Below are 7323 nucleotides of genomic sequence, written 5' to 3' on the forward strand. Positions count from 1 at the left end.
CCGTCGCACTTGCTATCTGTACTCGGTATTTATATATCGATTCATATTTAAATTTGAGGTTTCTACTATTTCAATCAAAGCAGACGTGGCAACGCAGGTCTGAGCCGCTAACCGCGCAGCTAGTTCAAAAGTTCCCGGCGCCCCCAAGCTGCGACAACTCGAGTTTAGCGCAAATTCACACGCCGTAATTCGTGCCATCCTGGCTTCGTTCAATCCTCAATTTCACTAGCGATCGTCGATTTCACTAGCGCTCCCCAATTTTGCTAGCGATCGAAACGCCGAGTTCGGGCTGGGAGCGACGACTGCCCCAGAACCGCGCTAAAAATTACCCACAAAAAGATGCCAGGAAAGCAGGATGCACTTTTCCCCATGCCTGACATACAAATTAGGATAGTGCTTTCCTCCATGGGCCTAGGACGCCGAATACGACAGCTGTGCCGGCAGAAGCAGCTGCGATAGGTGTGACTCGGTGAGCAGGGTGACAGTCCAGTAATGGGGGTCGGTCATTCGGGCGAGTTCAGATTCTCTCAAATGCCCGGATGAGGATAGGCGGCGCTACGCTCGTTAAAATGGCGCCGGCTAGGAAGCCCAGCTTGGAACGGTGTATACCCTAGATACCAGCGACATAAAAAAGGGGGTTAGTTTTCAAAAAAGCAATCCCAACATGATTGACAAGCGACCTCGAGTCCGTGAGTGACAATGCCGTTGACCAGTGCAGGTCGTTAATCAGTATGCCGTGCATTGTATTTCTTTATAGGTTCCCCTTGAAGTTTTTTTGTTGTTTTGCGACGTTTTTAGTACTATTGGCACTGGTTTTTGAGGGCTTCATTTCGAAGTTTTTTATCGTTGTGATTTGCGAAAATAACGGAGTGACGATTTGTTTTTTTTTTAGTCTTTCCAAACAGCGCCTGTCAATATAGACCTAGCATCAACATGTCCGCCCTTTATGTCAAGAAAACGTCTGAGTGACGGTACCGATAAGGAGTACGCTTGCGAGTTTGGAGTGCCCGAATTACATTCTCTCAACCACTATCTTGATAGTTCAGGCACCCTTGCCTGCAAAAGTGGCAACTACTTAAGACTTTCCTCTGCCAACTTCACTGACCAAGCTTCGCCAATTTATTGTCCTTGTAAATTTCTGCAGGACGCTTTGTTCCTCACTGTGTCAAGCTCCTTCAACCACTCGACATTCTTCTCCAAGGCAAGAAGGGACGCTCAACTTCTCGTGTTGCCTGGAATGGCATGGAAGCGGGCTCACATCATACCACTCCTGAAATATGGCAAAGACGCTACGCTCCCTTCCAATTACCGACACATTGCACTCACTAGCTGCCTGGGGAAAACATATGAGAGACTGATTAACAGACGGTTAATGTACCTTTTAGAAAAAGAGAATCTTTTTGCAAATAACCAGTGTGGCTTTCGTCGCGGGCGATCTGCAGTAGATCACTTAGTCCGCCTGGAAACAATGATCCGTGAAGCTTTCGTGCATAAACAACACTGCGTCTCGGTTTTCTTTGACCTAGAAAAGGCATACGATACCACATGGAGGTGTGGAATACTTAAAGACCTTTACAGCTATGGTATTCGGGGCCGGATGCTGAAGTCTATAGTATACTTTTTAACGGATAGGACATTCCAGCTTCGATTGGGCTCTACTTTGTCAGATCCATTTGTTCAAGAAAACGGAGTTCCTCAAGGGGGCATCCTCAGTGTTACCTTGTTTGCAGTCAAGATAAATTCTGTTGCCAGAATTCTCCCGTCTTCCATCTCATACTCACTTTACGTAGACGATCTTCAAATCCCATGTTCCTCCTGTAACAGTTTCAACTGTGAACGCCAGCTTCAGTTGTCTCTAAAAAAACTTGGTAGTTGGGCAGATGAAAATGGATATAGGTTTTCTCCAGAAAAAACGGTTTTTGTGCCATTTTCCTTACGCCGTGTGCTGCCTTTAAATCCAGACCTCGAACTGAAAGCCATGCGGTTGCCTGTTAAAATGAGCACAGGTTTCTGGGTGTGATCTTCGACAGGAAGTTTACTTTTATTTCCCACTTGAAGTGACTGAAGGAAAAATGCCTTAAAAGTATGAACCTCTTAAAAGTATTGGCTAAGGAGACTTGGGGATCAGATAGAAGATGTCTGCTGCGCCTATACAATTCCCGTGTGCGATCTCGTCTTGATTATGGTGCTATAGTGTATGGATCAGCGCGACAATCGGCTCTGAAAATGTTAGATCCAGTGCACCATCTTGGATTACGACTCGCCACGGGCGCTTTCCGTACATCCCCCATTCTGAGTTTATACGCCGAGTCCAACGAGTTGTCGTTAGATAAAAGACGCCAATATCTAAGTATGACATATGCCTACAAATTATTAGCTAACCCTCGCCATCCAACATATGATTCCATAAAACGTTCAAGGTTCTCTCGCCTTTTCTAAAGCAAGCCCAGCATTGTACGTCCATTAAGCCTCCGGGTTGCAGACTATCATACATCTCTTCAGATTTCTCCCGATGGAATGTCCCTACTCTCACCAGTTGACTGTATTGCTCCCTGGGAGAGACTGCCGGTTTATTGCGATAGGTCACTTACGAAATATAATAAGCACTGTGTTACTTCAGTGGTTATCCTGCAAGATTTTCAAGAGTTGCAGACAAAGCATGCTGATTATTGTCAGTTTTATACTGACGATGCTAAGGCTCAATGCTTTACTGGATGCATGCCGGATTCCAGCTTCACTGGAATCCGGCATAAATCCTACCAAGGGGAAGGGGCATATCTGTAGTGGCCACAGATGCGGAGCGTGACATGCGCTGAGCACTCAGCATCAAAGAAATAAAAGAGGGTGTTCTCGGGCGCGCAACACCCGCGCGCCTGGAGACAGATGCATGCCAGTAGAACGCACGAATCAGTCGCTTCTTCTTGTCTCGGCTCATTTAACGTAGGTTTGTTCGTGTTTTGTTTGATCGTTATTTTCATCCGAATTATTTCTATAGTTATGAGAGGACTTGTGAACTCGTGAAGTTAGACTCGTTGCACAACAGGAGAACAATTCGTGAACCGACATATTTGTATAAGATTGTAAATGGTATAATTGATCCCCCAGAGCAAGTTAGTCACATCTATTTGCACGTTCCTCGTCAGTCTTGTAGACTTTATACTTTGTTTTATCCTATCGACTTTTACCATGCTGCACCCATGACACGCCTACAACTGGCTTATAACCATTTAGAACAGATTTGTGCGAATGCCAGCCTTGATATATTTGATGAAAAGCGTGAATTTCGACAGTGTGTTGAGGCTATTGTTTTTTCCTAACGTTTCGCTTTTTCCTGTTTAGCGTTGCATTTCTGAAGGAATAAGTGCACCACTAAGAAGGCGTCGAGCTGTTGGTGGGTCACTGAAAATAAGAATAAACATAAAACATTTCTTCTGAGTACACGCTTATTATTTCTTCCCCCCCGTCTCTAGAAAACCTCGAGCAATTTAGCCCGCCCTTCATTTCTTCTGGCAGCCTCACGCTCGGAGATGCCTTCAAGATGCTGATGGACTACGCGCTCGCAGCTGACTTGTCATACTCGAACATTCAGAAGCTTCTGAAGCTGGTGAATGAACTTGTGCAGGCGAGGGCTTTCCCTGAAAGCAAGTATCTTTTGCGGAATTTTTGTGGGATCAGTATGTCGGAAATGACCTTTCATTTCCATGGCCCTGTCTGCATGACAATCATTGCCAAATCGGATGGAGAACTGAAAGCGAGAAAGAAAGTGAGCATCCAGTGTTCCATCTGTGACCAGCACTACAAAGGCCCACAACTTGTCAAATATGGCTGCTTTTCCATTAGCATGCCAATAAGGAAGCAGCTCGCGTGGCTTCTGTTAAGCAAGACAATCAGTGCAGCCTTGCACGCAAATCTGAAGGAAACTTCATCAGAAATATCCCAGGACCCCATGACTGACATAACCGACGGTGCACTGTAGCGGGAGAAGCGACGAGATCTGTGTATGTCAGACACGGACTTCACGTTGTCGTTCAGTCAGACCGGCGCAGCCAGCGGCGTTCAAGGAAGCCTCGGTAGAGGCCGTCAAGAGACAGGGTGACGTCAGTGGCGTCACGATGACGTCAAATATGTTGACAACCCGCTCCGGCCACTAGGATGGGTACTGCCGTTAACATCCATGGTACATACATCGGGCACTCTTTCTGCGCCCAAGCGTAGGGTCCTTGTTTTCGCCGCCTCAAAAGCATGGCGTTACAATCGAGACTGCACTGCGCTACTGCACTGGGCCGCCGGCTGTGGCAACGGGGGCAACGGTCGTCAGCGCAACGGGGGCAACTGAGGGCAACGGTCGCCGACGCTCGATAAGGGTGATCGTCTGCTCCGAGTGTCCTGCTGAAAAAGTGGTGCTCGTTCGGTCCGCGTTAATTTGACAAATTTCTGGTGCTCTCGGAAGAGGATGCCTTGGCGCTACTGCGCTGCGAAATGGTGTGGGAACTCCAGCAAATCGAAAGATTTGCCGTTCTTTCTATTCCCAAAGGAGTTCCAGACGGACAGGTAAGTTGTTTCGTTTATCGTCGGTTTCGTTTACAGTCCGTTCCTGGTTGCAATCTTCAGTCTCGTGCGGTAGAAAGTCCATGGAAACAGCACTTATTAAGCTACCGCCCACGTTTGTTGCTTCTCGTTTTTTTTCTTTTCTGGGAGCGAGGTTGTACCTGAAATGCGCAAGCAGATTGAATCGTTCCGAGTGAAAGTGGTTTTTCTGTCGAAACTTATCCGAAAATGAAACTATTTTGTTAGTCTCTTTCAGGTACAAAAAGTTTGCTTTTTATGCCAACTTAGAGCACGACTATACCCCCGGGAAGCGGTATCTCTGCATGAATCATTTCGCAATCCCCTCCTTCTCAAATCTCGACGCCAGCAAAAGAAATCGTCTGAAAAGGGACGCCGTGCCTTCTGTTTGCGTAACGGACCCAAAGCTGCAGCCTTTAGTACCACCACGGAAGTGACATGTATAGCGTACTTTTGAAAATTTGGTCGCTGACAATAATGGTTTATGATAGCGCAGACAGTTTCTTAAGTCCCTTAAATAAAAGAAAAAGCGCAAATGTTCGAAATGTCTGGACTTTTATTAATATTAAGTTATTTCGGATTTCTGACATAATAACTTCCAAGAAAAGACAAGTATGTTCACATAAAACATTGCTTTCAACAGAATACTTTGGCTCACCATCGCCCGCTGCGGTAATGCAAGACTTACAAAGTGAAGCATCTACCTCCACTGCACCACGGGGTAAAGGCTTTGCGAATGCACCATAGGATGAATCCAAGCCTCCAATTTCGAAACCATATATATTTTGCTTTATTCTCAAAAAAGCATAAGGTGGATAGGTTTTTGCTTTCGTCCATATATTCCATGAGGAGGTAATGTTACATATTATCAGAGCTTGTTAGCTTCTTTTGGCAACTTACATGTTCTGTGACCAAAACAGCGCCAATCTTATTTTCAGAGCGAACAGAGGCTACTCTGCCTCCCATCATTGCGGCACATGATGAAGAAGTCCTTGGTGAAACCTCCCTTTTGTCGATTTTTACTGTAGCATTAACAGCTTCAGTCTTCATTTCAGCGCCCACAGAAGCTGCCCCTCCGTCTCCCACCATTGTGACCCGTGAGGAGGAGGCCCTTGGTGAGACCTGTCTTTTTGTTTCTTTTTACTGTAGCATTAGCGGCTTCAGTACTCAATTCAGCGCCCACAGAGGCTGCCGCTCTATCTCCCACCATTGCGGCCCTTGAGGAGGAGGTCCTTAGTGAGACCTCTCTTTTTGTTTCTTTTTACAGTACCATTAACGGTTTCAATCCTCATTTCAGCGCCCACAGAGGCTGCTCCTCTGCCTCCCACCATTGTGGCACATGAGGAGGAGGTCCTTGGTGAGACTCTTTTTTTGTTTCTCTTTACTGTAGCAGTAATGGCTTCAGTCCTCATTTCAGCGCCCACAGAGGTTGTTCCTCCGTCTCCCACCATTGCGGCCCATGAGGAGGAGGTCCTTGGTGAGACCTTTTTTTTTTCTTTTTACTGTACCATTAACGGCTTCAGTCCTCATTTCAGCGCCTACAGAGGCTGCCCCTCTGCCTCCCACCATTGGGGCCCATGAAGAGAAAGACCTTAGTGAGACCTCTCTTTTTTTTTCTTTTAACTGTACCATAAACGGCTTCAGTCCTCATTTCAGCGTCAACAGAGGCTGCCCCTCTGCCTCCTCTATTGTGGCCCATGAGGAGAAGGTCCTTGGTGAGACCTCTCTTTTTGTCTCTTTTTATTATAGCATTAACGGCTTCAGTTCTCCTTTCAGCGCCCACCGAGGCTGCCCCTTTGTCTCCCACCATTGTGGCACATGAGGAGGAGGTCCTTGGTGAGACCTGTCTTTGTTTCCTTTTACTGTAGCATTAACGGCTTCAGTCCTCCTGTCAGCGCCCACAGAAGTTGCCCCTCCGTCTCCCATTATTGTGGCCCATGAGGAGGAGGTCCTTGGTGAGACCTGTCTTTTTGTTTCTCTTTTTACTGTAACATTAACGGCTTCAGTCCTCATTTCAGCGCCCACAGAGGTTGCCTCTCTATCTCCCACCATTGTGGCACATGAGGAGGAGGTCCTTGGCGAGACCTCTCTTTTTGTCTCTTTTTACTATAGCATTAACGGCTCCAGTTCTTTCAGCGCCCACAGAGGCTGCCCCTTTGTCTCCAACCATTGTGGCACATGAGAAGGAGGTCCTTGGTGAGACCTGTATTTTTGTTTCTTTTTACTATAGCATTAACTGCTTCAGTTCTCCTTTCAGCGCCCACAGAGCCTGCCTCCTCTGTCTCCCACCATTGTGGCTCATGAGGAGGAGGCCCTTGGTGAGACCTGTCTTTTTGTTTCTTTTTATTGTAGCATTAACGGCTTCAGATCTCCTTTCAGCGCCCATAGAGGCTGCCCCTCCTTCCAGCATTGTGGCCCATGAGGAGGAGGTCCTTAGTGAGACTTCTCTCTTTGTCTCTTCTTTCTGTAGCATTAACGGCTTCAGTTCTTCTTTCAGCGCCCACAGAGGTTGCCTCTCCGTCTCGCACCATTGTGGCTTATGGGGAGGAGGTTCTTGGTGAGACCTGTCTTTTTGTTTCTTTTTACTGTGGTGTTAATGGCTTCAGTCCTCATTTCAGAGTTCACAGAGGCTGCCCCTCCGTCTCCCACCATTGTGGCACAGGAGGAGGAAGTCCTTGGTGAGAACTTTCTTTTTGTCTCTTTTTATTGTAGCCTATTAATGGCTTTAGTCCTCATTTCAGAGCGTACAGAGGGTAC

The sequence above is a fragment of the Ixodes scapularis genome, unplaced genomic scaffold (genome assembly GCF_016920785.2).
Source record: "Ixodes scapularis isolate PalLabHiFi unplaced genomic scaffold, ASM1692078v2 ptg000249l_1__unscaffolded, whole genome shotgun sequence".
NCBI classification, from domain to species: Eukaryota; Metazoa; Arthropoda; class Arachnida; order Ixodida; family Ixodidae; genus Ixodes; species Ixodes scapularis.